Consider the following 20,626-nt stretch of genomic DNA (forward strand, 5'->3'; position numbering starts at 1 on the left):
GACCAACAATTTATCGATATACAAATTAATATTTGATTTATTTTTCTATAATCAAAGTTTTTAAATAAAAATTAAAAAAAAATCAGGAATACATGGATACTTATGTTTTTTTTATATATCTAATCAATATCTCTTATTTATCTCTTCATATCTCAAATCTCATTACCTATAACATTTATACTTTTTTTTTTACTTTTCTTTCTCTCTCACTAGGTATTGTTAGCATATTAGGTATTTATCAATAATTTTTCTATTCTTTATGATATACTTCCTCATCTGTTCTTAAAAATATAAGATTATTTTTAAAAAAATCCTTAAATACAAGGCATAGTGCATTTTAATTATTAACAATTATTTTTTATATAATAAATTGTTGATTAATTTTCATGGGATATAATCACATTTTTTAAAATATGCATCTTCTTAACGGCATGTATTTAGTATTATGCAAGAATTATATCTTAAATTAATTTTTATAATTTTTTATAAATAACTTTGCTTAGTCAAATGATAAAAAATATGACGAAGTCTGGTCAAATTTTGTTGATTAAATAATAATAAGATTAAAATTACGAAATTCATTTTAAAAATGTAGTTTAATTTTTAAATGTTTACCTTTTGAATTTATAATTGTTTCTTAATTATTATATTTTTTTAATTAAAATATAATTAATAACACAATATATGATTTTTTTAAAAATATTTAAATAATTAAAAAAAAAGTTTATATTAACATCGGTTTTTGGAAAACCAATGTTAACGTATGATACGTTAACATCGGTTTGTGAAAAACCGATGTTAACATCATTAGTTAACATCGGTTTTTTAAAAACCGATGTTAACGTGTATGCATTAACATCGGTTTTCTAAAAAACCGATGTTAACATATTATACGTTAACATCGGTTTTTGAAAAACCGATGTTAACATCATTAGTTAACATCGGTTTTCCAAAAACCGATGTTAACGTGTATGCATTAACATCGGTTTTTTGGAAAATCGATGTTAAGAAGGATACTTTATTTACAAATATGCCACTGCGTTTAACTTAACATCGATTTTGTATAAAACCGATGTTAATAAGCCGATGTTAAAACTACTTTTTGTAGTAGTGGTATGTTATGTTTTGGTATATTTACGTAAACTATAACCAATTAATTCCTTATATATTGATTAATTAAGATTCTCATGCTCTAATGGTTTAATATATATATTCACTAAAACTCACATCAGTTCTAAAAGTTTATGGGAATATCAAATATTTAAACCACTTAAAAGTTAAGTCCATTAAATTATCTAATACTGGCATATGTAAATCTAATATATATATATATATATATATATATATATATATATATATATATATATATATATATATATATATGATGCCCGCATTTTTTTAAAAAAAAGTTGAATCTCCTAATCGCATAAGACCTATTAAAAACTTTATTTCAAAAAGTCTTTGTAACTTTCTAATTAGCATTTCTAAGGTGTAATCATAGTCGAGCTCAATTCACTTTTGATGAAACGTATAAGGTTATATGAAATTTAAGAACTTCAACATATTTTTTCTTTAATTAATGAAACAATATTTAGGAACTTAAAATAAATCTTACAATTATCTCACAATTCTTAAAATTTTATCTATTACTCTAATATGGTAAAACCATATGCATGAGAACTAATTCTTAAGTTGAAGAAGCTTATAAACAACTCCTATTGAAAATGCTACGAGTGATGCTCCTTTATCATTCATAGTTCTTTCTTTCCTCCCCCTCCAAAATGGGACACCAACATAGAGAAAATAAATAGCGATATTTAGACATTTATTATTTACAAACATCCCACTAATATTTTTCATTTTTCTCTATCTTTTTTCTTTCTGTCACACCATATTATCAATCACTTATCTTTTCCTATATCTTTCAAGATATATACATCCTTTGAGTATGTAGGAATCATTTCCTGAAAGCAAATGGAAGAATATAGAAGTCAGAATATATTGATGGTAACTAACACACTAAAGCATAAAGGCAAGGATATTTCCCTCATTTTCATCAGAGCCAACAAGTGAACAAATAAAAAAGGCAGATACTGTAGTATATTATTACATTGATCATGCCTGGTACAACGAACCCTCTTGTTGTTGAACGTGTAATAGGAGATGTTCTGGAGCCCTTTGCAAGTTCTATCCCTTTGAGAGTTGTTTACAACAAGAACAAAGAAGTCATCAATATCGGTGAGCTCAAACCCTCCCAAATATAATCAACCATCCAAGAGTTGAGGTTGGTGGAGATGAGTCAGGATCCTCTATCTACACTCTGGTATATATATATATTTAATTTAATTATACATTCTTCGTTTTGGTCGTTCAAAAATAAAAAATGTGGGTTAGGTTTGGTTTTATGCAAGGGAGGAGTTAGTTTTCCACAAATGTGGTGAGCCATTAGCCGTATCATACATACATACATACTATAGTCACCAAAAAAATCTTCTTAATTTGTAGATATATGGTTCTTGAGTTATATATATCGATGGTATGCACTGTATTTTGTAGGTCATGGTGGATCACGATGCACCCAGCCCAAGTGACCCAAATATGAGGGAATATCTGCACCGGTAATTAAGTTCTCAATACTAGGCGTATATACTGTCGTCATATATATATGCACTTTTCTTTCATATTTTATGAGAGATGACTCTTGGTGCTTGTTGTATGATTATACTGACAGTTTTTTCTTTTTCTATTATTCCATCCTCCTTTTTTGTCTTCATTTTCCACCTGTTGTTAGCTCTATTAGTTATTAGGATGGGGGTGGTTTTAAACTTTTAATACATAATTAAAATTTAAATGACCAACTACATACTCATGAATATAACGATATGACGGTATATTTGTATTTGTAAACGGTGACAATTTGACTGAGAAAATTGTCTGGGAAGTATAGACTTAATTACAATAACATCACTAAAATCTCTTTCAACCTATGACGTTCCATAGATTGGATATAAAGCCCAAAACATGAGTGAGGTATGTAATAGTGGAGTGTGAGTGAACATATACAAACCTATAAAATAGCCTACAATATAAAAACGACCCAAAACCTAGAAAAGACAATAAAACAAATATACATCAGAACTACTAATGATGATCATCTACCCTATTGCTGTATACATGAAATAAACCTAATTACATACAACAATTACATTGGTATCACAATAAATGAAAGAAACAAAAATGCATACAATACACCTAGCTACAAATAAAAACAAATAAAAACAAGTTTATTTGCATAACTATATACGATCAAATTAAACAAGCAAGCAAACAAACAAAAATAAATAAAGGGATAAAATAAATAAATGAAAGTTATTAAATGATTTGCACAATTAACTATAGTAGCGTTACTCTATAACATTCTCTACTGAAATCATCAATTGTCATGATGATCGTAGGGAAGCAATGAAAAATATTTTTTAAAAATTTATAAAGAGAATCATCACCAACATTTATTTAGTTCGGTAAAATATTGATAAAAATAAACATACATGACTTTTTCTAAAGATCACGTGACTATTAACTTTCATCTTAATTATTCATGCATATTTTTTTTAAGGTTATTCATGTATAATTATATAATTTATATTCTTAAACTAAAATTAATTCTTTTTTATAAGTCAACTCTCTTTATGTGTGCACACACACTCAAATAAAAATAGATTTGTTGATGTACACCCACACTTATTTTTTAGTTGAAGTATATTAATTAACAAGTTATATCATGAGTGTATTTCAACATAACACCTTACTAACTTATTCCAAATAAAAATGGTCTTGTGATAAAAATTAATTTTCATCATTTATGTAAAATTGTATGACCTATATTTATACCAATTTTAATACTCTCTGTAGATAATAATCAATGCATACCCAACAAAAGTGAGAAAAATATTTAAGGGTCGAACTATTAAAACATTCTATCATAGCATACAAGTAAAAGATGGGTCATGGCCAATGGCCCTGGCATGGGAAATGTGCTTAGTTGTCTGATGTTTTGAGAAGATGGATATTGGGTCATGGCCATGGGTATTGGATATGTTGATGGGTCATCGGTATTGAATTGTATATGATGGTGGGTTTGTTATGATTTCTTTTAACTTATTGATAAGAGTATCAATTTATTTTAATTTAAGTAGTAAAAAATTTGAAAGTCTAAGTGTCAAGTCGAATCCACAGAGACTTTGGTTGTACTTAAGGTGATGCAAACTCAATTATTAAGTAACTAGAAGAAGTAGAAGAGATAGAGAATTGTAAGTGAAAATTAGAGTAAAAGAAAAAAAAAATAACAAGAAAAATAAACAATAATTTAAATGTAGAAAGATGAATTCAGAATGTGATTATATGTTAGGACCTACCATGTCAAAACTACTTGTAATGCAATATTAATGATTTTCTTTATCTAATGAAATTTGTATTTTCACCCACATTTACTAAGACACTTTATCTTTGATTTTCCGCATGAAGAGCCTAATTTATTTATTTTTTTCTCCCAAATTTCTTTGCAAAGATAAAAATAATAAATCACATTAAGATTAGATATGTATAAATTGGGCAAAACAAATATCAATTTATTTCTAGCAATGATTTCATTTAGATACCCTTCCCTAGTTCTTTAGAAAATAACAATTTTTCAATACATTATCCCCTAAACAGTATATGGATGATCAACCCATAATAAACAGAGAAGCACATAGAAGAGTAATAGAAACCAAATGCATTAGACAGATAATAAAAAAAGTTACGTTACAAGAGTTGACCCGCCAAGTTCCCAATAATGGAAGGTTTAGCCTCTCATAGTCATGAGATGTTTTACATTTTAGGGACTAATGTGGATGGAAGAAGGAATTGGATGGATAAAAGAAAGAAAGGTAGGAATGGCTAAAAAAGAAGAGTTTCCCCTATTAGAGGTACTAAGACTTTGGATTTTTTTACTAGAGAGCTATGAGACTTGGTGTGTCTTTTCTTTCGGGGTTTCTTACTCTTTTTATAGGCCTAAGATAGCTTGCTTTTCATGCTGACTTCGTGCTAAGTGCGTACTCTTGGGCTTAGTGAGAATGATAGTTTAATAACACGTTTAGTGCGGTGTTCGCGTTAAGCATGACCTTGGGCTTCCTCGTGGGCCATCTTCGCGCTACGCGTGAGCTAATCGCTAAGCAAGCACGTGCGCTGAGCTGGTATCACACGTTAAGCGAATTGTCCAATTCTTCTAACTTTTCTTCAAGGTTTTTTCTTTTAGTTTTTGCATCAATTTTTCTCTAAAACACTTGAAATCTTCTTCTTTTGATTTCTGCTAATCAAAGATAGTAAAGATGTTAATTTTTTCATTATTTTATTAAAAATAATAGTAAAATGAAGAAATTGCAATAATTTTTTTTACTAAAATTGACTATCAAATTAACTTAAATTTCACAATTATCAATTTCATAAAAAAAAAATTGTGAACTGTAGCCCATTTGTTTTCATTCCATATTTTTTCATACGTAGCTTCCTTTGTAATTTCTTATTATTTTATATCAATTATAATAAATACTAGATCATTCTATCTATCCATCTATGATGACTGTTATAAAAACCTTTGGTTATTATAAGAACATGCATGAGAGCAAACAATAACAACGTCTAAATGAAGATCTATCTATATAAATATATATTCTATAAAAAAAATTAACTAATTAAACCTATTTCTTGAGCAAAAGTATTAGATAATTAAAATTAAAACCCAATTAAAAACATCTCTTGTGAGATTATCATCAATGCCGTTGTAACTACCATTGTCAAGACATACATTACATTTTAATCCTTGTAAATGTATGAAATAAATATGTTTTTATACAAATCATTCAATACAAGTAAAATAATTCTTCATATACTTTCAATAAAGTTAATTTAATATTTAATTTCATTTAATATTAAAGATATTATATCAATAATATTCTTAAGAAAATAAGATTTATTAAAACTTAAAATAAATTAATATTTAATTTATATATTTAAATATTAAAAAACTCATAACAACAATAATTAGTATAGTTTAATTTAAAGTAAAAACTAATAGTAATTAACTAATTATTAAAATTTAAAATAAAATATGATTTGATTTAAAATTTAAAATAATAACATTATCATAATAAGAATAATTTATATTATAAAATAAATTTTAAAAACCAATGTTATTCATACAAGTTATTTGGAGATTACTGACAAAAGAGATAATATAAAAGTAAGTTAATGAAGAAAATAGAGAAAGAAAAAGTCTAACTTTAAAATTGAGTACTCAAATTTTTTATATTATATATATATATATATATATATATATATATATCTTGAATATATGTTAAGAAAATTATATATTAAGTGTATTATTTCTGTGTAATATATACTCATTTATTTTTGGAATATGATAACAAATTATAACTTGAAGTTATTTTAAGGGACAAAATAATTTTGGTTTTAGACTTAAAAAAATTTGACTAATCTTGTTCCTATATTTTTCTTTGTCTACGATTTTAGTTTTATTCGTTAAATAATGATGTGACATGTCATGTGACCTATTAATCTAATGTGATAATCACATGTCAAATTTTTAGATAAATAAACTATGTTTTTAGTCTCTCATTTTTTTACAAAATTTACTTTTAATCTTTTAACAATTTTGTTGACCAACCGTAATCTCTCCTTGGTCATTTGTTTAGTCTTTCCCATCAAGTATAGTTGTGAAACAATGATGTGGCAACGTGACTTATTTCTTGAATTACTTGTATGATGTTACAATCATGTAATAATATATTATTGGTTCAAGACATTGTTAACCATTCTAAGGCGTTACAAGTTTTTATGGCCTTGTCACATGGTCTCCACCCCCTTGATTTAGACTCTTAAATCCCTCTTTCTAGTAGTTTTGCATCATCAAAAAACTTGTAACACCTTAGAATGCAAGAAAATATCCTAAATCAAATAATATTTTATTACGTGTTTATATCATACTAGTAGTCTAAATGACAAGTCATATGATTTCCACATGGTCATTTAAGGATGATATTTGATGAGAAAGATTTTAAAAAATGACAAACAAAAATTGAGGAAAACTAAGATCAATCAACAAAATTATCGAGAGACTAGGATGAGTTAAGTTTTTTTTTAGAGACATCTAAAATTGAATTTCATTAAAAGATGAAAGACTAAAAAATATTTTACCTATAAATTTAACATAAAACTATCACATAAAACTAATAGATCACGTGTCATGTCATATCATCATTTAATGATGATACTTAACTTCAGGGGGACTAAAAATGTAAAAAGAAAAAGTATACAACTTTAAAGCCGTTGAAAATTTTGTGTTGAAACTAAAATAAAAAATCACTAAAAAGTTAGTGACCAAAAATATATTTGTCCTATCTTAAAATACACTAAAGCTATATATGCTATAGCTCTATATTTATGCGCTACTTGGTATCCAAATTACTTATATTTTAAATTAAATAATTCAAACCTGCTTACTAACCAGAATGAGACGAAAGAATTAATGGCCAATATTATACTGCAATTGTCATGAATTAATACTACTTGCATATACGATTGCAGTGTAAGAATTTTTCGGAAAATAAGATCATGCTTTTTTGAAGCACGATTTCTTCGTAATGAAATCACACTTAAAAGCACAATTTATTCATTTTTTTGCAATTTTTTAAAAATATACACATTATGATAATTTTTTCTTAAAATTATCCAATTATGGTGCAAGCTAGAGTCTCAATTGATATTAATATTAAGCACGTACGTACGGTAATTTTGATAGGACAAGAGGTTGTGAGCTATGAAAGTCTACAACCAACATCAGGGATTCATCGTTTAATATTTGTGTTGTTTGGCCAACAGAAGAGAATGTCTTTACCTCTTCAGGATGGCGCCAAAATTACATCATGACGAGAGATTTTGCTTATAATCTTGGCTTACCAGTTGCTGCTGTGTATTTCAATTGTCAACGACAAGGTGGTTCTGGGGAAAGGAGGCTAATGTTATGATTATAAATACTTATATTCGAATTCGATAGAAAGAAAATAATGGAATAAGTGTTAGTTATTACTTAATTATTATTGCCCGAGCTAGGTGTAAGTGTAACCCCTGCATAAATCGGATCATGATTTTGATGACTGTAAAACTATTAGAAGCCTTTTAATATGACAAGAATAAAAATGTACTGTAATTCATTTTATCACTGCAATTGCATATGTGTTTGTGTTTAAGATGCTTTGAATTCACCTTTTTGTCAACCTTAATTAATTTAAATTAAGCATGCGCGTGCACTCGGAAGATAATATTAATTCAATGTCCTTATCATGGACAATGCATGGAAGTTATCAATATTATCGATAGGAATGAATATTTCAGGATCTGCTTCTCAAGTATAAATCTCCTTTAATTTCTATCTTCACAGCATCTTAATTTGCGAGACCACACATAATGTGTGGATGAACCACCATATTCCGATTCCTCAGTTTCTGTTGTCTTTTGGCGATATAGAGGACCAAAGTTCCATAATACTAAAGTTTCATGGATATTCAGCTAAACTTTTCTTCTTTTAAAAAGAAAAATTAGAGCAACACATTGTCTACACAATTCTTAAAGAAAATACTTATTTTTCTCTCTTTCAGCTCTCTTCCCTCCTTACTCCACTCTCTCACCTCTTCCCCTCGCTTTCTCTTGGCTTATATTTTTCAAGTTAAAAAAACAAAACAGTTAAACAACTTCTATTTTTCTTTTAAAGTTTTTCCCCATATATTTTTCTTTTAAATTTGTTGTTTTAAGGTTCAAATTTAAAATAGCTTTTAAATAAAAAATTGAGCAAATATAATTTCATGGTCTGCTTGATTTCCATTTTTAAAAACTATTTTTAGTTTTTAAAAATTAAAAAATAGAAAAACTTATTTGATAAGTGAAAACAGACTTTTCTTGCTCTATTTGTGAATGTTAAAATCTCCAGTGATTTTGCTATAGCACGAATTAATTACAAGCTAACTTTAACGTAAAAGCAAGGAAGAGGATATTTCCTGCAAACGAAAGTTAGACGCAAACAAAAGTTGATAAAAACCGTCTAAACACGCTTTTTATAATTTTATCAAACATGCAACAAGGCTTATGTAATTTGCAAACATTGTAATTATTTCTGTCCTAGAATTACCAAGCATCATAATTTTTTGTGTTATTTAGGACTCGGGACTTGCGTCACAAATACAACTAATAATTGTTTTTTTGGGATTGAAATATATATATAACTCATCCGGCATATATTTGTGCCTCGAGAAAAGCTTGTTGTGTGAATAGAATTGACCCGCGTTTCTATTTCATGCCATTCTTTTCTCTCAACTCGAGAAGTGAAAAATAAACATATTTTCCCTGTTTTTGTTCTTTAGTTTTAGAAACCCTTATTTTGAAAACAATTTTTTAAATTTAATAGACCTTAAATGATAAGGAAAGTAAAACAGTTCGAAAAGAGTTTTTTTTTTTTTTTAAAAGAAATTGGAAAGGAAATCAAACAAACCTTTGGTAGTCTCGCAGATGCTCGAGTGATCTACTTCAATCTCATCTTTAATCTCTAAATTAATTTTATGGAGCAGCAACATCCATCTAATCAACCTTGCACTAGTACATGTGTAACTTTTAGTAATATTTTTTATTTAATACTTAATAAAAATATTAATAATTTTTTTTTGATATTTTTAAACTTTAATAAGATGAATATTTGATAAAATATCATAAACTAAAACATATTAATAATATTCATAATTTGATAATATTTTTTAAATATTATTAAAGGTTTTTAATAATATTTTTATTAAGTATTAGAAAAAAAATTTGTTAAAGGTTAGATGTATATGTATAGTAGTGTTTACTTGATGTTCAGCTGTTGTTCAAGCTTCTTATAACTAGCAACATGGGCCACTTGGATTACATGAACTCTTCACATCACCATAATCGAGTTGTGCTTCTAGTGCTGATCAATTGTTGGGAATTTGTGGGCATGTTCTCAATTAATAAGTTTCTCGCAACCAAATGAGTCTTGTCAGGAAGTGCTCCTCCACTAGCAACATCAATCATATATACTCCTACCTATGCATGCAACGAACCTTCATAAAAGTATTATTATATGAGCAATTGATAATTGATTTGGTGGTAAGGATAATTTGCATACAATTTCTTAATTCTAGTACTCATATAAAGTCTCCTTATTAAATTGCCTAATCCCACATTTATTTTATAATTGTTGCAACTCTTGATGCAGGAAAGAAATTTTCCTAGAACAACCTTTTCAAGTGATTCTATCTTGTCACATAACTTGGATATAAGTAAAATATTCAGTCCTTGGCAGCATATCTTGCAATGAGAAAGGAAAAGGCTCTAAACTTGTCACATAAGCTTGATGCATGTTCTTCTTTGAGATGACTCGAAATTCCTTTTGGTATATATCTATGACGATCCTCACCTGCCGCGTGACAATTAAACTTAGGAAGCAAATGAATAAACCAGATTTAAGTTCAAAAGGGGCATCAACATCAAGATATTAAATGCATAAAAATTGCACATCAACATTATTCCATTAGGTGATGCAATGCTAATGCCTTTATGCACTAAAATGTCACAAAAATTGGAAAACAATATTAAATGAATTCTAATAAATTCAGGACCACCACATGTACATAAAACCTCTAAAAATCTCAATAGTAAACACAAGTAATTTTTGTCTATTTTAAAAATTGTAAAATACTTAAAAAAAACCCTAAACGATACAATTTGGTGAAAAAGAACCCATATTTGTCGCGTTGTCCTTTGTGAGGCAATCTAAGAACTTTGAATTTCCTCCCTATATGGAATTTTCCAAGCCAATTTGAGTAAGTTTACAGGAAAATGATCTAAATACTCATATTCCTAGAAATAATAGTAGATGAAGGGATTTCAATTTTTAACTTAAGAGAAGGGCTGCACGAAAGTATACGAATAAATTTGATTGGTTACTAATTGCATTTACCCATCGCTTGTTTTGCACGAAACACCAATCTAAAAATCTGTTAAATTTTTTAAAACAGCCGCCTTATAATTTCATGCAATTCTTGTGATATAATTTCGTATCATATAGCACTTCTCTTAACTTAATATTAACCTTCAAATGAGTTAATTTTGCTCGAGAGGGTGAAAAACTTTTGGACATCAAACCTCAGTATAATTCCACAGTTTAGGTATCCTTTGTCTTGTACCATGACTACAAAATACACTTTCTACAAAATTCATGTCAATGCAACCTGAAAATAATAATAACAACACAAGGCTGAAAAGATAAAGTGTTAGCAATATTAAAATTAAAATCTGATTCCTACTATAGCTAATAAAAACCAAAAATCCCCAACAACGACCCCTATTTAATCTGCGACCTTTGTACATGAATTATTCCACTTTTCAAATGGCTAATTGGATGTAGTTGTCTTTGTGAAAGTTGTAGATAAATATGTGGTGTTGGCCTTATGTTGGTTTAATTTATGTAACTCAATAACCTTTGAGCTAACTTTTAGTGTTGAGTTAGATCCAAATTTCTTCTAAGCTGTTAGGATAGAATAATGATTTCAACTTCTGAAATTCATTTATGATCCACCAGAGTATGTCCAAAATCAATTCGCGAAACTTTAGAGGCCTGTTTGTTTATTGTTTTCAAAAACAATTTTCAGTTTTTAAAAATTAAAAATATGTTTGATTGGTAAATTTTATAAAACTGTTATCAAATATTACTTTTTAAAACTAAAAAATGGAAAGAGATTTGAGTAGTTTTTCTTTTTTCTTTTAGAAACTAGCAAAATTTGAAAGCATACGGAAAAGAAAGTGTTTTCATTAATGACAATTCTGTAATATTTTTAATCATAAGGTTGAGAAATTCATAAAAAGAAATTAATGTAATCAAACAAGTTTTCTCTTTTTTAGTTTTAAAAACAAAACTATCAAACAGGTTTGTTTTTTAGTTTACAAAATAGTTTATAAAGACTGAAAATTAAAACTAAATCAAACAGGCCCTTACTCGTCCCTATCCGATCTCAATAATTGCTCTGATGTGTTGTTGAACTGGTAAATGGCCCTTAAGTATTCAACAGAGCCACTTCCATGGAATCTATAAGAAGGTAGCTAGGGTCCTAACCTAAGATAATTAACTGAGGCAAATAAATGTAAAATTTGAATGGGAATTGAGTTCCCAGCTTACTAATAACAAATATGCACAGTTACTATACCTTTCTGGATAGTGTGATGATGGCTGTGGGCTAGCTACCAAGTCTTTATCAAGCATATCCTTATTCTTCTTAATATATCTATGATCGATAAACGAAGGAAGAACCACTTATAATGTTTTGAGAGCATCCTTTAGTCAATTTATATATCAATAAAAGAAAAAAAGAGCACCCTTTAGTGAGACTAATACCACACCTTTGGAGCACCTTTATTCCAAGCAGGCCAGCTTAAGACAACGGATATTGCATAAAGTTCTGCTTCAAGGTTGTCTATGAAGTTAATGAACCCAGCAATCTTTCCAATTACCATGAATGTCACGAGTCCTATACACTTTGCTTTTCCAAGGTTTCCTAAACAACTTTTATTGGTATATATATGGCTAGCGTCAATTCCGAATTGCCTTCTCGTCAAAGCAACGAACTTGAAAACATAAAATTAAAAAGTATTTTTAAAGTGAGTAAATGAAAATGAATATATCCTAAACATATTTTCACTCCCCACATTGCGACCCCAGCAACCATCACTGAACCCAATCTAGCACCACCAACAACCCAAAGTGGTGTTGCTCCAATTCGTAAGATCTGGTGATGCGAGATCTACGAGGTGACGACTTTGATGGAAGCAAAAGTAGAGGGATCGTGTTCTTCTTCTCCACCTTGTGAACCACCATGCCTCAGTGACAACCATCACAACTCTTGTTATCACCGATAACGTGCGAATCTAACTCTACCTCCTTCTGTCACGATCTAGATCTAACTCAGATATAAATTTTTGGTATGGTGTATTTGTGGTTCCAAATGCTTTCTCGATCTTTCAACTCCTCCGCGGACAACGTCCTCACCGGTGCCCCTACCGCCCAACCCAGGTAGACGTTTGTTGCATTTTCTGCGTCTCCACTGCTGCCATCCTTTGCAATGTGGGTGAGGAGGTCGAACTCATCTTGATTTGTTCATCACCATTTTCGTCAAACCTTCTCTTATCTAGTGCTCCTTGTCCCTATTTCTGCCCCTGGTCCACATTCTGCATGGTGAAAATATTGTAGAATTGATGGTTGCTCTATTCTAGGTTTTGGGACAGTATTTTTTACGATTTATTGTTGTATTTGATTTTATTAAGATTTTGGTTTGTGAGGAGAAGCTTACACTTAATTGTAATATGATTGATGAGTTGTAGATTTTGGTTTTGTTTGGCTTCAAATCTATCTTTTTTATGCCTTCTTTCATTTAAATTTATTTTTTACTTGAATTGATTATGAAAGTTTTTAACCTTTAAAAAATTTAAATTTAATTTTAAAATAAATATTAATAATTTTTGAAGGATGAGAAATCGCATTATCAAATATTTAATAAATATATTATCATTTCATTTACGATAAAAATCTAAAATAATATTTTTCAAATATCAAGCAGATGCAAACATAAAATTTATTAAAGATCAAACATCAAATTTAAATATATATCATCATAATATAAAATAAATGCTTAAAGATAAAATAAACCTTTCTAAAAACTTTATTATGAAATCAGAGTCTATCATATAATTATATACTTAGAGTATAATAAATTTACATGTTATAAGCCAATTTTTAGGATTTCATCTAATCTAACTTGTTTATAGGTACTTTGGTTATTAGAAAAGCCTAATTACATGATTTGTAATATTTGAAGGTATAATCCTTAGTAGGTCATGTGATAAATTATGTTTGATTTTGAAAATGAGAAAGTCAAATCTAAAAATAATCTATTATAGGTTTTAGGTAGACTTTGACGTTAGATTTTTTAAACAAATAAGACTTATTTAAGTCAAACATGACTCCATGAAGGGCAACATGATCTTGCACTATGATTTTTTAGTAGATAATCATAGATTGTTCCATATACTAGTATTTTTGGTTGTGGCATTACACCATTATATATCCGTCACTATTTTGCTTTCAATTTCTGTAAAAAAAAATAAATTAGTTCTTATATTTTTATTGTTTTATTCCTGTAATTTCTTTCGGTCGTTGTAAATTGTTATTTTTATTTAGTTTTGTAATTTTTGTTTTTAGTCCCTATTAATGTAACATCTTGGATGACATGAAATTTTTTTTCCTGAGGTGGCTCTTGTCGATATTCATTGTTTACCGAGGACTTTAACAACTATTAGCCACGACGGTAACTATTAACAATTTTTAATTACAAGCAAATGATATTAAAAAATAAATAAATTCAAGGAATGATTTAAAAATAATTATAGGAATTAAAACAAAAAATTGAGAAAATTATAATTTATAATGATAAACAATATATTTAATCCTTCCGATCATTATACATTTTAATTAAACCCATATAAATTGATTCAATGGCGAAGAATTAAGACAATTTGTTGGAAGTCTTAGATTCAAATTGATTGCAATACAAAAAGAAATCACTATACATTTTAAACCTAATGAAAAAATAGGCATATTCTTATGTATTTACTTTAATCATTGTATGATATGATTGATAAATAATATTGTCTCTTCAATATATAGTTAAAGATTTACTTGTGTATATAAAAAAATATTTATTGAAAGAAGTCAATAGATTTGAATTTTTCAAGGGGATTAATTTATAACTTAAGTGCCGTTAATTGTAAAATTGCTTTTGTGATGAAATTAAGGATAAAGGAGGAGGAAAAGAGATTATTGATTTAAATTTTTTCATTAAGAAAAAATTAACAATTAGTAACTAACCTTTATTAAAAACCTTTAACTCCCAAACTAGAGATACTAAGATTCACCCAAGAAAAAAAAACCTTTAAAAGGTAACTCACTATACCCGTATAAACAACCATCAATCAAAATATATTAATTTGAATAACTTTCCTAAAACAAGGATTCGCACACAATAAGGGTACTAGAATAGCGACTTGTTGTCTCACCAAAAGAAGAAGAAAATTTCCTTTAAGTTTGAAGTTAAAAATATTAATATTTTTATATTTTAATTTTTTTATCATGAACAAAATTAATTAAAACTAGCTAAAAAATTAATTCCGTCGCCTCCCCTAAAAACCTTGCAAGAAAGAGGGAACACGTGGAATTTACCTTGCATATATAGTTCAGACGAAGCTACTTCTGAAGTAGAGGTTTGAGGATATTTCGAAGCAAAATTAAAGAGTTATATTGTTCAACTCTTGTGTGTGCTTGAAGACTCATTTACCCCTTCTTCTAACTCTTTTTCCTTTCGAAAACTGCTTTAAGCGGTAATTAATTATAATAAATAAAAAATTAAAAAAGAACATGCAAAACATTCCGTTGCTGGTACAATTGTCAACTCTTTGCCTCTTTGAGGACTCGTTTTTGCCCTTTTTCTAACTCTTTTTCCTTTTCTAAAAAATACCATTTATATATAATCATTATTACTTTTCAAACTTTATTATTCTTTCTAATTCTATTTTATTTCATTCTATTCCATCTCGTGTTATTTTATTCTACTTTCTCTTTGTATTTTATCTCATGCATGCATCTATTAAATATCAAAGTATCCGTATTAATTTAACCGAAAGATGCTTACCTTTGCTAGTACAATTGTCAACTCTTTGTGTATCTTTGAAGACTCCTTTTTGCGTTTTTTTCTAACTCTTTTTTCTTTCAAAAAATACCATTTATAATCATTACTACTTTTCAAACTTTATTATTCTTTCTCATTCAATGTTATTTCATTCTATTCCATCTCGTTATTTAATTCTACTTTTACCTCTTTCTATTTTATTTCATGCATGTATCCATTAAATATCTAAATATCTAACAATTGTCAACAAACCAAGAATTAATATTCTTGGAGATAACAACCTAAGGATCTTTTACACTCTGGTATGCATGCGAAGCTAACTCCTGACATATATGCATTATGCAGATAATGGTGAACCCTGATGCTCCTAGCCCAAGTGACCCACATATGAAGGAATATTTGCATTGGTAAGTACCTTCTCTTGCCTCTATTATCATATTGCATTTTGAGAATAAGCCTGTATTGTATATACATCATCAATTAAAGCGTAACAACGTAGTATATAAGTTTACTTATCTTATACCTAAATTTTACCTTTTTGTAGGTTGAGTAGAAAGAATCAAACTATGAATAGTTTGGTCTTATTAAAGAGTTTGATACTATGATACTATGTTTTGTACTACATATTTTTGAAGTTTATACTATTATACTTGAATGGTTTATTTTATATATATATATATATATAATACTACTTATTTTGGTCTTATTTATGAATATCCTTCTTCATCACGAAATATAGCTTTGAATCTCATTTCTTTTTACTTTTGATTTTTAAACAATTGGTTACAATATGTAGTATGTTTATATATATACCTTAAGTTTATATAAAAGTTTATATAATAGATTTAATCATAAAATTTAGGTTTAAATATGTTTTTTGTCCCTAATAAATACTTATTTTTTGTGTTTGATTCTTAATAATTTTTTTTCGGATCAAGTTCTTAATATTTAAAAATTATCTCCAATTTCTGTTGTTAGTTCAAAATCGTTATCTGTTTACGTGACTATTAATCGATCACACAGACATATCACATGTAATCTTTATTTAAATGAGATTGTATGTGAGAAAAAAATTATTTATTTATTTTAATTAAAAATGACATTTCTACAAACTCCTTCTTTCTCTTTTTTGCAATCTCTCCATGTACTACCATCACCATCGAACAACAACCCACACTCAGGACATCCATCCCTTCTTCTCCGATGGCAAATACAAACCCACAACATCTAACCTCCTCGGAACTCCACCCAAATTTCCTCAAAAAGGCATTGAAAATTGCAGGAAAAACAGAGAAACTTATAGATTCATCGTTCGATGTGCAGGAAAATTTGGATGATGGAGATTGCTTTTCATTGGATTGGGTGGTAATCAATAGTGAATATGGGCGGTGAAAAGAAAAGTGGGAGCAAGCTATGTTATGGGGAGTGCACATGGGTGAAAGGACACATGGTGCTCTAAATGGGCTTGTTGGACTTTGAATTGAAGAGATGGATGGTTGAGATTTAGGCAAATGAAAGTTGTGAATTAGAAGCAAACGTTTTGAACGGAGCCATATGTGTAGGTAGTGAGAGCATTGAATGAGGTTTGATTTCGTCTTCTCTACTTTTAACGAATTCGTTGTTTGAGACATCTCCGTCACGAGCTTCTTCACCAAGAGGTACGGTTGAAATTGTGCGATGGTGGGATGAGCAATTGTGTTTGTTGTGTGCAGAGGGTAGTAAAAATGTTGACATGGTTGGTGATGGATGGGTTGGAAGGTTGGGGTTGCGGAATATTTGCAGATTGTTGCTGTGGTTGATATTGGAAGTTGTTAGGGTTTGGGGCGTTTGCATACTGTTGCGGTGGTGGTTGTGTCATAATGAAAGTTTTTGTGGCTAGCGATGATTGTGATGCCAGAAGCGATTGCGAATGTGAAGAGGATCGAAAGGGTGGCCATGAGTAGGAGCAGATTGCGGGTTTAGGCTCAATAGAAAAAGGGTAGCAGATTGGAAAAACAAAGAAAAAAAAGAGAAAAGACAAAAAAATCTTTTTAACATGCAAAATGAAACGACGTCATCATTTATTTTTATTTATTTTTAATTTTTTTTTCCACGTGAAATCTCACTCAGATGAAATCACACATGACATCACACTTAATATACTTGTATGATCGATCAATCACTACGTAGATAAATAACGATTTCAGACTAACGCTAAAAATCTGAGATATATTTAAGCAAATACAAAAATAAATATTTATAAGAGAATAAAAATATATTTAAGTCTAAAATTTATTAGTGCAATCAAAAAAATATCTTAATAAATTCACTAGAAAATTATTAAAATAAATAAAAATAGTTTATAAAATGCATAAATTATCTTTGTATATAAACTCCAATTAGTTTTATAAAAACTCTTCCATACAATCCCTTAATTTACTACGAAGTACAATGGAGTAGCTGATAGAACGTTAGCAAACATAACTTGTAAATATATCCCACTACACACTCTACTCCTTTAATTAATTAGTTTACAAAATTTAAAATAAATAATTAGTAAGAGACACTAAAAATACACGATCAAGCGAATGTAGTTGTCACAATGTGACAGTACCCACCCGAGAAAATTGTAGAGTTATAGATATGAAAAATATTTTTGTGTATTTATAATTTTTGTTCTTCACTTGATGCCTAGGTTGGTAGCCAATATTGCAGCTTCTACAGGGGCAATCTCTGGTACGCGTACTACTTTTATTTTCAATTAATTTTTGTTCTACCTTAGGTCTTTTATATATACTTTGGTTATAACTTTTAAATATATACTAATCGATACTTATATCTTATATTTTTTTATGCAGTACTTATATCTTATATGTATGTTAAATAAGTCTTACTTTTAATTTTTCACATATAATGTTGAATTTTCTGAATGGAAATTGTTGTTGCAAACCTTTTGAATTTTAAAAAAATCAGAATGAAAATAGAAACCATTGTTGGATTTTCTGAATGAAAATTGTTTTTGCAAACCTTTTGGATTTTAAAAAAATCAGAATGAAAATAGAAACCATTATTATAATTTGTCATTCCATTTTTAATTAAATTTTACAGTAAACAAAATGTACACAAAAGAAAAATTGTTTTCTAGTTGTAGAAAAATTATTAATTTTTTCCCCAGAAATTTAAGTAATATAATAATATGCTATAATTATTACAAATTTTGCTTAAAATAAGAATAAATATGCATGTAAGTTGTTCACATTTTGATATAGTTTTCTTAAAAATTCATATTATACGTTAAATTTTAGAAAATAGTTAATTTATTCTTGTCTGTATGTATGGGTTGGTGTGATGTGACGATGCATTTTATTGCAATATTCTTATGAATTGATATTACTATAGGAGAAGAGATTGTGAAGTATGAAAGTCCACAACCAAGGTGAAGGTGGTTGGGGAGGAAGAAGGAGCTAACTAATAATGTGATCCAAGACCCTTCTTCGATAAACTAATTTAACAACTATACACTGCGCACGTTGTACGTACTAGTAATAAATACTGTAATATTTCCAAGCAAGCTGCTATATATATATAAAGCTGTGCTGTGAAAGGATATGAAATTTATTATTAATCCTTTAAATTATGAGTAGAATACTGGTCAACTTAATTTTTAAAATTATAAAAATATTAATGACTTAAGTATACTTATTCGTTCCTAAAAATAGAAGCTTTTTTTTTAATTTCGTTCCTAAATATGATTATTTGGCGTATATTTTTTGTGTGGAAAAAACTGAAAATGTTAGGAAACAAAAAATTTAAAAACCAAAACAACTAAAATTAAGGGGATAAAAAAACTTGATATTATAGGAACTGAACAACTATTTAATATAAATTTATAAAAAGGAAGGACACGCTTAGTTTAGTTTTTTTTTTTTTCAATCCTTTTTGGATGAAAGTTCATTTTAACCCAAAATTAACATGCATTTTCTCAGTCTTTATTTTAGCCTTAAATTGACACTAAAGTGTGGCCATCGATAGTTTATGCTTATATCTTTTCTAGTTTTGGCACAACAAAATTTCATTAGTAATACTTCATAACATTTTTATATTTTTCATTTATATTTTTACTTGGTTCAATCAAAATATAAGGAAAAAAATTATCATATATATATATATATATAAACACTAGCACAATTAAAGCCAGTTAACCAAAGAAATTGCGCGCTATAAAATGGAAAATATGGTCTCTAAAGGTTAGTAAATTCCATGGACTTAATTATAAAAATGAAATGTAAAGAAAATTTATATGCCAAGGCCGAGATAGAAAAGCCCTAAAGCCCGACAAAATATTCCAATTCATTGTTTGGATGAAATAACACGGGCACTTGCTACTTACACTCCCATTTTACCCATTTTACTAAGTACACCCCTAGCTCTTTATCGAGAGCAAGCATGCATACTTTATATATTCTTTATTCTCTGTTGATTGTCGCACGCGTTTTTTTGTCTCATACATACAACCTATGTTAGATGGGGGAAATAATAATACAAGTAGAGTGATACACAAATGAGTCTTAGTTTTATAAATTTCATCTAACACCTCTCGTTTTTTCTATTTTTCTTTTCTTTATCACATCATAAATTTTATTAAGCATATATATATATATATATATATATATATATATATATATATATATATTTCTTTTATTTTTTTTTATTTTCTCTAGGCATTGGATAACATATTGGATGCTAAACATTTTACATACTAATATAGCAAGGACAAATATTAATTG

The 20,626-nt window shown here is 28.3% G+C and overlaps 1 long non-coding RNA gene across 2 annotated transcripts; it reads left to right on the plus strand.

The window, feature by feature from the left end:
* Window positions 1-2,080: 2,080 nt before the first annotated feature.
* Window positions 2,081-8,275, plus strand: LOC114395611. 2 transcript variants are annotated; one of them, XR_003663073.1, is made up of 3 exons: window positions 2,081-2,323; window positions 2,557-2,618; window positions 7,939-8,275. It is a non-coding gene; the product is annotated as an uncharacterized LOC114395611 (long non-coding RNA). The 2 variants fall into 2 exon arrangements; XR_003663072.1 differs by lacking the exon at window positions 7,939-8,275 and having other exon boundaries at window positions 2,557-2,899.
* The last annotated feature ends 12,351 nt before the right edge of the window (window positions 8,276-20,626 follow it).

This window comes from Glycine soja, chromosome 18 (genome assembly GCF_004193775.1).
Source record: "Glycine soja cultivar W05 chromosome 18, ASM419377v2, whole genome shotgun sequence".
Classification (NCBI taxonomy): domain Eukaryota; kingdom Viridiplantae; phylum Streptophyta; class Magnoliopsida; order Fabales; family Fabaceae; genus Glycine; species Glycine soja.